Source organism: Gorilla gorilla, chromosome 20, assembly GCF_029281585.2.
Source record: "Gorilla gorilla gorilla isolate KB3781 chromosome 20, NHGRI_mGorGor1-v2.1_pri, whole genome shotgun sequence".
Taxonomy (NCBI): domain Eukaryota; kingdom Metazoa; phylum Chordata; class Mammalia; order Primates; family Hominidae; genus Gorilla; species Gorilla gorilla.
Window position 1 is genome coordinate 53,337,394 of NC_073244.2, and position 11,847 is coordinate 53,349,240.

Here is an 11,847-nt window from a genome sequence, read left to right on the forward strand (position 1 = left end):
AATACAAAAAAAGTTAGCCGGGAGTGGTGGTGGGCGCCTGTAGTCCCAGCTACTCAGGAGGCTGAGGCAGGAGAACGGCATGAACCCTGGAGGCAGAGCTTGCAGTGAGCCGAGATCATGCCGCTGCACTCCAGCCTGGGCGACAAAGTGAGACTCCGTCAAAAAAAAAAAAAAAAAAGTCTATGTGGTCAGTCACTCCTCTTGCTGCAGTTATGAAAAGAATGAAGCCAAGTCTGATGAAAATAAACTTATTTTGAAAACAAATTTGTCTTATTGGGATTATCTTTGGTAGAAATAGAGATGCCTATGAAGAGAAATTATGTTGAAAAAAAAAACTATAGTACACCTGTTATGAGACTGTCACTTTGTACATTGTTGAGTTTTTATTATCCACCTGTAGACTAGAGTGGACCATGAATTCTTCCACTTTCTTCAATCCCATTTTCTACCATGGAATCACTAAGAGCAAAGTCTGCTCTGTTCCTGAAGCTCTATAAGCTACAGGTGGATAACTCAATGTAAATTTCATGGGAAAACACTCATGCCTAAGGTGTGGGCCACTCAGAGCTCACCAGTATGTTCAACACTATAACTAGAGACACTGAAACTGCAAACCAGGACAAGAAATTGACAACTACACGCTGTAGACAGCTTTTCCCAAGATGTCAGAACCAGACTTCCTACCATGATGAGGCTCCTACCCCTCTTAATTTGTCCTAGCTCATGCCTGCCTCTTTCACTTGGCAGGATAATGCTGTAATTAGAATTTCACAGGAAGTATCTTCTGAGGGTAGCTTAAAAGAGTATCAGATCTATGATATCACTACCAAATTTTTACATAAGAGATCCTTTAGTCCACTCAACGGCTGACATTAGCAGCATCTTTAATACAACTGTTTGTTCAAATGTACGGTGGTCCCTTTTAAAGTTACACTTCTAGACTCACCTGTTCTCACTCCCTGTTTTAATGTAACCCAGCCATGAGATGCCAGATAATAGAATTGCTACCTACTAGCTGAACAGGAAGGAACCTGTGCTGTTTCTGACACTTCTTGTTGCACATAGATAAATACAATGGGTATTATAGAGACTCAGTTGCAGAAATTAACAAACATGCTGCTTGGTTAAAATGGGTAGACTCATCTGGCTCATTCTTTATTCCATTTTAGTTGGTTTGCATCTTGCCTAAGGTGCATACTCCAAACTCTTGGTATTATTCTCCTGATAGTCACACTAGTAGTCTCCCTGGTGTGCTATAATCTCTAAAAGCTTTAAATGTTTGCATGCAGCTATCCATCGAATGCCAAATGGTCTCTCTTTGGCTGGAATGACAAAATTCAAAGGAATGTGTGATCAGGAGGACATCATAACCTGTGAATGATGGAAACCCAAAATGATGGTAGCTGAGAGTACTGTCAGTGCTTTCAGTTTTGGTCACACTCTCACCTAAGTGAGAGCATAGAGACTCCAAATAGGGCCACTGATGCTAAATGTTACATACTCCAGCTGAAATTTTAAGAAAGCAGATAGATCCCAAAACAGACCAATTTAAAAAAATTAAATAAATAAAAAAATAAAAAGGCCAGGCACGGTGGCTAACACCTATAATCCCAGCACTTTAGGAGGGTGAGGCAGGCGGATCACGAGGTCAGGCGTTTGAGACCAGCCTGACCAACATGATGAAACCCCGTCTCTACTAAAAATACAAAAATTAGCTTTGTGTGGTGGCACATGCCCTGTAATCCCAGCTACTCAGGAGGCTGAGGCAGGAGAATCACTTGAACTTGGGAGGTGAAGGTTGCGGTGAGCTGAGATTGCACCACTGCACTACACCCTGGATGACAGAGTGAGACTCCACCTCAAAAAAAAAAAAAAAAAAAAGGAGATTCCAATCTACCTGAATTAATACAATAAGGAGGTCCCCTTTGCTTTAATTTTTATAAAAAAGTAACCTGAATTAACCTGATGTTAACCAATATATTTATTTCTACTGCTCTCTTTTCTTGTTCAAATTTGACAAAACCCACTGTTTTGTTATTGTATTGCCAAAGGGGAGCTATCACTGTATTTGTAAAGTGGGACCTGCCCCAAATTACAAATCCCAAATAAAAGCCAATTAGATTTAGAACTAAAGCTGTTGTAATCCTGTCTCTTGATACGGGTTCACAGCCAGCGATGGCCAGTGGAGTCTCTCAGGCTGCGTCATTCTCACCCTGACCCTCCTGACTTCCTCTTTCACTTACAAGGACCCTTCTGATTACACTGAGCCCACCCAGATTATCCAGAATAACCTCCCGTCTCAAGATTCTTAACCTCATCACGTCTGGAAAGTCTTTTTGCCAAATAAAAGTGTATGCACTGGCTCCAGGGATTAGGATGTGGACATTTTTAGGAGGCCATTATTCTGCCCAACACAGGTACCTTTTATAAACTTCTCCCACAACAAAAATTTGCTTTGCCTGCCTTCTGTGTCTCACTTTTCTGTCTGTGCACAAAGTTTAAGGTGAAACACACCAGCTCTGCTGTGAACTGGCTGGATGACCCTGGACCACTCGCTTCACCTCCCTCAGCCTCTTCTCATCTGAAGCACAAGGGTGATTCTTACTGCATCAGAAAATTTACATGAAAGGGTAAATTAAGACGTGTAAGGCATTAGACACAGAGCCTGGTACCTGATGAGCCCTCGGTAAACATTCCTTTCAGTGCTTTCCTTTCACCATCCTATTTCTGTCACCCTCATCCATCTGCTCCTTCATCTCCTTTCTCTTCAGTGACTTACTCAGTCTAAGCTGCCAGTTAGCAAAGAAGCCACACTTCCCATTCTCTCATGATTCTGCTGGAATGTTCTTGTGATGAAGTCTGTTATCCACACGAGATAGCCCACATAATTTATGTGGAGAGGTCTAGTCAAAACAAGTCCTTTTTATGTTCACGTAAAACCTATACATGTTTCCTCTTAATTTGCACATACCAGTCCCAATTCTGCCCTGTTAATTTATACATGCACTTTCTTGTTTCACTCTTCTTCAGTATTTCTCTTTACATTTTATAAATTTGGATAGTACAGAGACAAAAATAATGAGCTGGGCCAAAAGAGAGGATTCCTTTAGCAAGATGAATGCTTTCCTTTAAAAAGATGAATGCTTTCTTTTGCCATAATGAATGCTAATTTGCAAGGCACTCCTGAAACCTGTTTCTAGCATTGGCTTTTAGAGAAATCATTTGACTCTGGCTGGGCGCGGTGGCTCACGCCTGTAATCCCAGTACTTTGGGAGGCTGAGGTGGGCGGATCATGAGGTCAGGAGATCGAGACCATCCTGGCTAACACAGTGAAACTCCGTCTCTACTAAAAATACAAAAAATTAGCCAGGCGTGGTGGCGGGCACCTGTAGTCCCAGCTACTCAGGAGGCTGGGGCAGGAGAATGGCGTGAACCCAGGAGATGGAGCTTGCAGTGAGCCGAGATCGCTCTACTGCACTCCAGCCTGGGCGACAGAACGAGACTCCATCTCAAAAAACAAAAAAAGAAAAAGAAAAATCATTTGGCTCTAGGACACATTCTAGACCCCAGGAGGTAATAACAGTGACAGAAGCCACATCCACTCTTAGTATGCCTGCTGCATTTTCACAGAATGTTGTGCATGAATTACTGTTCCCCAATCCTTCCGCTCCTGGAGGTTAAGCCTCCCCCTTCACCATCTTCATCTCCAGCTGGCCTGCCAGGACTATGGCTGGGAAATACCTCCCCACCTTCCATGCCCAGGGTGGCACCTTTGCCCATTCCCATAACTATAATAGCTCACACTGATGCAGCACTCACTGTGCACCAGGCACTATCCTAAGAGCTTTCTAGCTAGCTACAGTCCTCGCCAAAAAATCCTGAGTGTTATCATCCCCATTTTTACAGATTAAAAAAAACTGAGGCAGAGATGTGAAGTAATGTACCCAGTGTCACCCAACTCATTTAACCTCATCCTCCACTTTATCTGGGAAGAGGACACCCTAAGATTTCCAAGGTGTCCTGAATAACATCCACCTTCCAGAATGGTTTTTGCCCCCTCTACTCTCAGGATTTGACAAACAGCCAGCATTTTGTTTTCTGTCTCACCCTTCACTTATGTACCTGTTCCCTGACACCACACTCACAATTGCACAGCCCGGAATAAAAGCTGGCTTTTACGAACCTCAATCTCTTTGGAAAAAAAACAGGGCCAGGTTCCCAGTCATCATAAAAAGTCATTTGTACTCTATTGTCAACTATTTGCACAGCCATTCCCTGGCCATAAATGACGTATAGTACCAACAGTAAGTGTTATGAGAAGAAAGCAGGAAAAGCATGAGTTCCTGGAATGGTCACAAAGAGGAGAAGATTTCAAATCCAGAAACAGTCATAAAACACACCCAGAGTGTGAGGCCTCTGAGCAATGACAGCCCCACCTACCTCTTTCCATGGCTGGTGGCCTCTGACTTCCTTCTCAACCTGCCCCACCCGGCCTTGCTTTATTAAACCAATACTAATAGCTTGGAATTGGGGCCAGACCAGTACACACAGCACTGAGTGCTGGGGTGGAGGAGCTGAAAAGGGAGAAGAGTGTTTGACTTATGAAGACCTGACTCACTTAGGTACACATCACCTGGGCGGGAAATGGTTTAGTGAAGGGCTGTGCAGAACTCATGGTGGTTATCCAAAATGAGTGACTGAGGCAAGTGTCTAAATTAATTGTTTATTGAGCCAGACCTTGAGGGTACACCCTAGGAAAACACAAGTCACAGAAAGCTTCTGTGGCTTGTGTTCTCTCTGAAGAGGTTTTCGGGAGGCCTTAAAGGGGGGAAGGCAGGTAGGAAGAGGCGGGTAGGCGGAAGAATGATTGTTCTTGTCTTTGTTCTGTGCCTAGAAAGATAAGCATTATCAGCCTGAAATCCTAAGGACTAAGACTAAAGCCTTAGGAACCAGACTTAGATTTCAGACCTGAAGATACAATCGACATGTCCTTGTTATATGGGAGGATATACATCTTAAAAGTTTTAAGGCCAGCAAAGAACAATTTGTGAGGGCAGTCATCCAGAAATACCTAAGGCCTTTTGCCTTCCTATAGAGGTGTGTTTAATGTACAATGTTTTGACACAAGGTTTTATAGTAACAGCGATCCATCTGGGGAAATGATGATGATGTTGCATGACTCAGTCTCAAAGCTTGACTTTCCCTTTGACCTAAAGAGAGTCCTGAAGTTTTTCTTTCCCTTTACATTTACCTGCTACCTGACCTGCTATTCTCTCTCTCTCTCTTTTTTTTTTTTTTTTTTTTTTTTGAGGCGGGGTCTCACTGTCACCCAGGCCGGAGTGCAGTGGTGTGATCATGGCTCACTGCAACCTCCAGGTCCCAGGCTCAAGCAATCCTCCTACCTCAGCCTCCCAAGTAGTATCTGGGACTACAGGCCCATCCCACCACACTCAACTAATTTGTGTGTGTGTGTGTGTGTATCTTTTTGTAGAGACACGGTTTCACCATGTTGCCCAGGCTGTTTCGAACTCCTCAGCTCAAGTGATCCACCCACTGCAGCCTCCCAAAGTGCTAGAATTACAGGCATGAGTCGCTGCACCTGGCCAACCCCTGAAATTCCTCAAAATCTTTCAGAGAAAGCATTATAGAAGATATGAGTTTGTGATTGTATGTTTCATCTGATCCTACATCACCAGGAAAGCTCATTCCTAGGAAGTTGTGTCTCATGGAGAAGGCGGTGAAGTTGCATCAGAAAAGGACCAAAGCCAAGTTACAGGAACAAAAGGAAAGTAATTGTGGAGCCCTATTTGGGCTACACGGCTGCCTCTTCAATTAAAGCAATTCTTTGAGCAATCATCACCCTAACCATTTCAGTTGTATGTTGGTTCGATCGTAATATCTGGAGCAGCCTATAGACTAGTTTTTCTAGAGACTTTGAAGCTCCTTGAGATTGCAGTGGCAGATTTCTCTGGATTGTAGTTTGAATTAGGTGTTCAAGTGAACCTTTTGAGTAGCCATACATCAGCAAGCACAAAGGTTGTTGTTATATAAGTCGTAATTTCTCCTGAAATTCACTTAAGTTGTCTAGCTTCAGGTTGCAGGGCTTTAGGAAAAAGCACAGTTTTAACTTCTAATGATTCCAAGTCAGAAAAACAGAAGAAAAATTTGAAAATGTTATTTTCAAGACTTGTAGCCAGGAAAGAATTCAGGATTCAGTACAAATTGTAAGGAAATAACAAAACTCAAAAACAATGAGCAACACCAGAATTTAATAACAGCTGTACTGTAGTTTCTTCTGAAACATAATGTTTTCTGTCTCCAGTTCTCCATTTTTACAAAAGCCAAATTATAGTAGCACCCAAATTATTTGCAAAATAAGTTTTAGTCTTATACTTGGCCTGAAATTTTGATTTTGGAAAGTTTGTCAAATATCAAAGGTTTAAGACACTTGTTCAAAATTGGTCATAGGTCACTATAAAATAATAGTTATTAATTTAGCCAAAGTGATAATTCAAAAATTTTAACAGGGAAAAATCTTCATTTTTTTCATTTATGTATTTATTTATTTATTTATTGAGTCAGGATCTCGCTCTGTCACCCAGGCTGGAGTGCAGTGGCACTATCATACCTCACTGCAGCCTTAACCTTCAGGGCTTATGCAATTCTCCCAACCCAGCCACCTGAGTATACGGGACTACAGGTGCATGCCACCACACCTTGCTAATTTTGTTACTGTTGTTGTTTTTTGTAGAGACAGAGTCTCTATTTGTGGCCCAGGCTGATCTTAAAGTCCTGTACTCCCGCCATCTCCCTGCCTCGGCCTCCCAAAGTGCTAGCATTATAAGCATGAACCACCATGCCTGATCAGCAAAAATTTTCATTCTTTGACAAAAATGTACTCTGACAGGAGATTTTATTTCCCAAATAATCACAAGGCTTAATAAAAACATCATAAGGCAAACTGAATCTGTCTCTCTCTCCCCCCGCTTTTTTCTCAAAAGGTAAACAAAAAAATTTTGCTATCTCCTATTAATGCTACATGAAAATCTTGTTCAAAAGAAAAAAAAAAACAAATGTTACCTTTGTTTTAATGTATTATTAAAGCTAAAGCTAATTTTAATAAAACCTTATAAACAAATCTATTTAATTTGTACCGGTTTTGACTGCAATGTCAGATTTCCATAAGAAATTTTATAACCTTTTATAATTTTGTTCATTCTCTTTCTTTCTGCAACTTTCTGACTCCATTCAGTATTACCCATCATTCTTTTTATTCCTTCAATTTAAAATAATCCATAAAAAGCTCTAAACTAGACAAAATTACTCTTCCTTTAACAAATATTATATTTTTATCACTTCTTATACATTTTGTTTTACCAAAAACACATCCTAACTTTCCTTATACACTTTGTTATAGAATTGTTTCTCTTATATCTAGCAGTCTTAAATACCTACATTAATTAGATTGTTAACACTTAGACACCCTTATTTTCAGTGAAAAACATAGGAAGTAAGCAATTTTAACTATGTACCAGATGTAGAATGAATGCAGGACAAATGACAGAGCTGTGATGATCATGCCTGGAAGGCCTAATCTCTCTCAGCATGGGCAAGAGGCACAGCTGGGAGATAGGCCAGGTATTGCCTGCAGGCCTCATCATGGTCCTTTGTATCCAAAGACATAAACTCACAGACAAATTACGCAATTTATTATATAAATATGTAATATATATAACTTGCTTAATTTATATATAATTGTTGTTTTATATATATTGTACTTATTTTATATATTTAATATATATAATAGAAGCAACAATTTTATGACTTTAAGACATCTATTAGAGACAGTATAAGCCTGTCTGTCCAATAGACCCAGGCAAAAATGTCTACATTAAATTCTGAAGACATTTCTACTTTGTTTTACCAACAATTCTGAAACTATTCTTGTTTACCAAAGATTGCAAAAATCACATGAACTTGAAAAGTATTTAGGCTTATTTAATTTATGAGTACTCATTTGTCTTTATATTAATTTGATACCATGTGTAGACAATATATAAACACAGGTACAGACATATACATATCTTGACACAACATTTAACATACACATATACACATAAAGATAGAGACAAACACAAAGACTTTAGAGTTTTGATTTTAGAACTTAAGCCATGGGACCAGTAGAACTCACTAGTTTAAAAGAGCAGTTGGATTCGAATTGTACCTTTGGAAATGGAAATGGTTAACATTTATCTGGAGATGCCCTCACCAAGTTTTAAGATAAAATGGGTAACAAATTTACACCTCAAACCACTGAGAGAGAGAGAATTTAAGCCTTTTTGAGGAATGTAGTGTGTTCAAGGAACATTAAAAATAGATGCCATGTACACATATACACCATGGAATACTATGCAGCCATGAAAAAGGATGAGTTCATGTCCTTTGTAGGGACATGGATGAAGCTGGAAACCATCATTCAGAGAAAACCATCACAAGGATAGAAAACCAAACGCCACATGTTCTCACTCATAGGTGGGAACTGAACAATGAGAACACTTGGACACAGGGTGGGGAACATCATACACTGGAGCCTGTCATGGGGTGGGAGTAGGATGGAGGGATAGCATTAGGAGATATACCTAATGTAAATGACAAGTTAACGGGTGCAGCACAACAACATGGCACGTGTATACATATGTAACAAACCTGCATGTTGTGCACATGTACCCTAGAACTTAAAGTATAATTTTTAAAAAAGGGAAAAAAAAGATGCCACCTGTGTTAATTAGCTTAGAAAAAAATAGACACCAAGGTAACACAAAATGATAGATATTTACCTTAGGATTTTATGAGGAGATTTATTTTCTTTAGATAGGTCACTTTTGATTTAGGGTGTGTTTTCCAACTGGACCGCTGAGCTCAAGATGGAGCCCAGCAGGGCCGACAAAGTATTTGCAGTTTGTGGGGCCTAATAATTTAAATATGGGAAGAGCAGGCACAGTTGGAAAGCAGAGCATTTAGATCTTTAAACATTAAGGATTCCACTGAACCCCAGGTTCCCCAAAAAAAGGAAAATGCAAAAAGGACCATGCTGTACAACCCTTCCACAGGTGTACTTTGCTAGAAAGGCATTTTTCTAATTGTTTAAACCGTGTCTTTCTTATCAAAACATGCAAAGAAATGAGTAGCCTTCTGAAGTAATAATTATTTATTGTAACCACTGTCAGTCATCTCCAAAACTGTAGCTCTCACCCCTGACCCAGCAGCCATCACACACACAAGGCCGAGTATTTTTACAGTACGATGTAATCTCTGATGCCTCCAGAAGCCAAAAACATCAGATAACACAACAGAAAAGAGCAGAGTGTTAGACCTGAGAGAAATCTGGTCACTTAAAATTCCTGAGGCTCCATGAGGGAAAACAGATGTTTTTTAAAAAAAAAAAAAAATTATTTTAGGTTCCTTGTTATCAGATTTTAGCTGGGACAAACAACTGCTATTTCTGGTTTTTGAATTTTTTTTTTAACCAAAGTTGCCCTCCCTGTTAAAACTAATAAGGCTTAACCAGGGTTGTGACTTAACCAAGGATGTACAAGGCATATCCAAATAGATGAATGAGCCGGGCACAGTGGCTCACGCCTGTAATCCTAGCACTTTGGGAGGCTGAGGCGGGCAGATCACAAGGTCAGGAGATCGAGACCATCCTGACTAATATGGTGAAACCCTGTCTCTACCAAAAATACAAAAAATTAGCTGGGAGTGGTGGTGGGCGCCTGTAGTCCCAGCTACTCGGGAGGCTGAGGCAGGAGAATGGCGTGAACCCGGGAGGCAGAGCTTGCAGCGAGCCGAGATCTTGGCACTGCTCTCCAGCCTGGGCGACAGAGCGAGACTCCGCCTCAAAAAAAAAGAAAAAAAATGAATGAGTACTCCCCCCAAAAAAGTCCAAAATCACAGAAATATAAAACCAAAAGGAACTAGTTTCCTAACTAGAATTAAACTCAGGCTGCAGTATTAAAGCACAGAATTTTAACTATTAGAAGAGAAGGTGGAGTGCCTTTTATTTGTATTTTCTCAGGAGATCTATAGCAAGCAGTTTGAGCTTACAAAAGATTTTAACTTTGTTTTAGGTCAAATTTTTGTAATTTACTCAAGAGAATTTTTAAAGCTAGCCACAACACTATGATGCGTCTTTTTCTTTTAATTTTATCTTTCCATCACCTATTTAAAATAAAAGATCTCCAAAATCTTTTTTTAATGTAGGAGTCCAATTTAAAGGATCCATCTTCTGGCCATTAGCAATTAGAATTTCCAATGGTGTACTGATCCCAGTAATGAATCAACCCAGCAGTTTCTTCAGTGATGAAGCAATCCCAAAGATCTGTCCCCTCAACAAAATAAAATATTCACTCCCAGGAATAGAACAGGACAGCAAAAGACTTTTGTTTCCATAGCACTAACCAGGCAACAACGGTTGGAACAACAAAAACCCCTTATAGATGGGACTTCTTATAACAAATCCTCCTGGGAGTTCAACTTATTTGGAACAAACAAAGCAAAACAAAAAAAATCTCAGGTCCCAGTCATTCCCAGGCTGATCACCTGATATGACTCAAAAATCACACCTCCCAGATGGTGGGGACCAAGAGCAAGTGCTCCCACTTGGTCACAAATCAAGCCTTCAAGGACATAAAACAAGATGAGAGGGCATTTTATTTGGTACCCTTCTTTATAAACAACACTGAATGAAAGAGACAGAGGAAAAGACTATTTCTGGAAGGAAAGGGATTAAACAATATGAATATTCATATGGAAAAATGCACCAAATACTACAGCACAATCTCTACACCCAGGCTAGTCATACACAAATCTTCTCCCATTAACCAAAATTTTGCAGAGAAAACTGATTTTTCCTGTCTGCTTGACCAGATTGCACAGGGAGAAGCCAGGAGCCTCGCTGATAATAAAGTCTACCCTTTTGGTGGTTGATCATTTTCCTGGATTCCTGCATGGCCAAAAACAGGTTATGGGGGTAAATCAGGTTTAAGTAGCAAGACAGGTTATTCGAGGGAGAAAGGAGGAAGTTTGGCTAACAAAGATGGTCTTGTTATATAGATGAAACCTCACAGGTAGCAGCCCTCAGAGAGAACAGATGGTAAATATTTCATTCAGGTCTTTAAGGTATGAGGCTCAGTTCATTTTTCCCAGATCCAGACAAAAGAAAGCCTGTCTGTATTAATGGGGATTCTCTACAGATGCCAATTTTTCACATGAAAGACAGCTTTGCAGGCCACTTCTGCCTGCTGGCCCTCTGACAGACATCTCAAAATATGTCAAAAAATATATTTTTGGGTACAATATTCTTATTTCCTTCAACTGACAGGTGATTCCCAGAGGTAGAACTTGATGTTCTGCAGTTGCAGGGTTTTAGCCAATTTTGAGGCCAGCTCACCATAATGTAGAGCTCCTGCTGGATTTGACCAAGTTGGAAGGTGTTTTGGACACTAGACAGGGCCAAGAGTTGGACAAACTCAAAGGAAGAATGACAAAAACCAAAAACACAAAAAGAGATTGCACTTTACATATTACATATTGTTGAACACTGTAAGCATGAGGAGAGATTAAAGCCAACTAGCAATAAACTTTAACCTGCAGCTACCACATTTTAAAACAAAACCCCAACCCAGCTCTTTATCTCAGAGGGGACCAAGCTGAAGGCTGCTCTCCATTGTCATAGGAGAACGCAACTCACCTTCCTTATAGGAAGTGAGCAAGGCTGCATGAGTAGAGGAGTTCCATGGCAAAACAAAACTCGGATCTCAAACAAAAAATTGTGGGGAGCAGGGACCT